This window comes from Cyprinodon variegatus, unplaced genomic scaffold, assembly GCF_000732505.1.
Source record: "Cyprinodon variegatus isolate N-32 unplaced genomic scaffold, C_variegatus-1.0 Scaffold851, whole genome shotgun sequence".
Lineage (NCBI taxonomy): Eukaryota > Metazoa > Chordata > Actinopteri > Cyprinodontiformes > Cyprinodontidae > Cyprinodon > Cyprinodon variegatus.
The window spans coordinates 282673-284632 of record NW_015151304.1 but is presented as its reverse complement, the minus strand read 5'-3'; positions in this window follow the sequence as shown (position 1 = coordinate 284632).

The following is a 1960-nucleotide window of genomic DNA, read 5'->3' as shown; positions in this document are numbered from 1 at the left end:
AATCAGACCAGGCTTTCCCCAGAAGGATTGCCAATTATTAATGTAGCCCAGGCCGCTGGGCTCTAACCATTAACCTCTAGACCATCGCTCCCCTAAATACACTCAGAAATGTGGCTGTTGTTATTCCCCTTATGTGATGTGGTAGTAGTGCAAACAGCCTGTGGGAGGCAGCAATTCCCCTGAGGGTGTCTAGTCCATAGCCGTTTATACATGAGTAAACCCCGCAGGAATTACGGGCACCCTCCATCTTGGGGAGGTCGACCTGCTCCCCTAACCTGCAGCTTTAAGCAGAACAGAAGAAGAATGCCTCAGCACTGCAGTGTATCTTTGTTTAAATCTACAGACTTTTGACCTCAGGGCTGGAGGGAGAACTTCTTGAAGGTATCAGAGCTTTATTGAATAATTGACAATAAAAGACATTATTGAATAAACCACAGATATATGCTAAATAGAATAGAAACTCACTTTATTGTCCCAGAGTGGGTGAATTGTGCTGTTAAAGCAGCGAAAGATTACAGCAAAAGTGGTCACACACAAGTGGAGCTTAAAAAGTATAATAAAATCATAGATTTAGAGACAGAGTAAAAAAAAATATCCAATTTTATTTAAGCACCTAAAGACAACCACAGCTGACCAAAGAGCTGTAAGGAAAAACAAATAAATAAATAAAAAAAAACTGTACAATTAAAAAACATCCATCTATCCATCCTCCCCCCGGTGGGACGTGCCTGGATCACCTCACCAGGGAGGCGTCCAGGAGGCATCCTAACCAGATGGCCGAGCCTCCTCAGCTGGCTCCTCTCCATGTGGAGGAGCAGCGGCTCTAATCTGAGTCCTCCCAGGATGAAATAAAAAACGAAACAGCATAAACATGGGTAAAAATAACATTCACATGAAATACGAAATATTAATTAAAAAAATATAAAAAATAAACAAATAAAATATTGTAATGTACAATGTTTTTACAAATATAAATACTGTGCATCAGATTTTATATATATATATATATATATATATATATATATATATATATATATATATATACATATATATATATGCCCTGCGCTGGACTGGCGACCTGTGCAGGGTGGACCCCGCCTCTCGCCCATTGACTGCTGGCACCTGAACCCCTCGCGACCCCACTCTGTGCATACATGTATAAATATGTTTTTGTATATAGTAGTAAAAAATATAAAAATGTATGAGTGGCTGCTTTGCCACATGCATCCATCCTATCAGTTATTATTCTTAAACCCACTAAGAATGTTTAAATAAACTGAACAATTTGTCTGTTTTCAGTAAAAAAAAAAAGAAAAAACTGTGAAAATTTGTTAAATATACAGAAAACTGATTCTGTTCCGTTCAACACATTACACTGAGCGGAGCAGACGACCTCCCCAAGATGGCGCCCCGGTCGATGCGGGGTCTACTCTTCTGTCAATGGTCCCGCCCATAGATATCCCGCCTGCCTGACACACAGAAGAAGAAGAAGAATCAATGAGTAAAGGAAAGAAGAAGAAAAGCCGGCAGCACGTAAAGTGAGCGTTTCTGTCGCGGATCCGGTTCCGTTTGGGTCGAGATGATGCTGGACAGAACCAGAACCAGGAGCCGCAGGGCTGTGGTGGCGGAGCTCCTCCTGAGCTACAACCCGGAGCAGGAGGAGGCTGTGCGGTGCCGGTGCTCCAGAGTCTTCGCAGAGTAAGGGTTTGTTTTTAAACATGGCTGCTTCTCTTCCGGTGCTGCTTGAAGCTACCTGCTAGCTGCTAAGGAGGTTTTAGATCATCAGTTTGAAGCTAAGCTAATGGCCGCTCATCCTGGAGGGAACCCGGTACTCTATGTCCTCCTGCTCTGCTTCCATCAGCCAGTCTGCTCTGACCTGCAGGCAGAGGACAAGGAGTCTGGAGGACATCAGGCAGGTCTGATCATTACAGCTTCATATATATATATAAAAAAATGATAA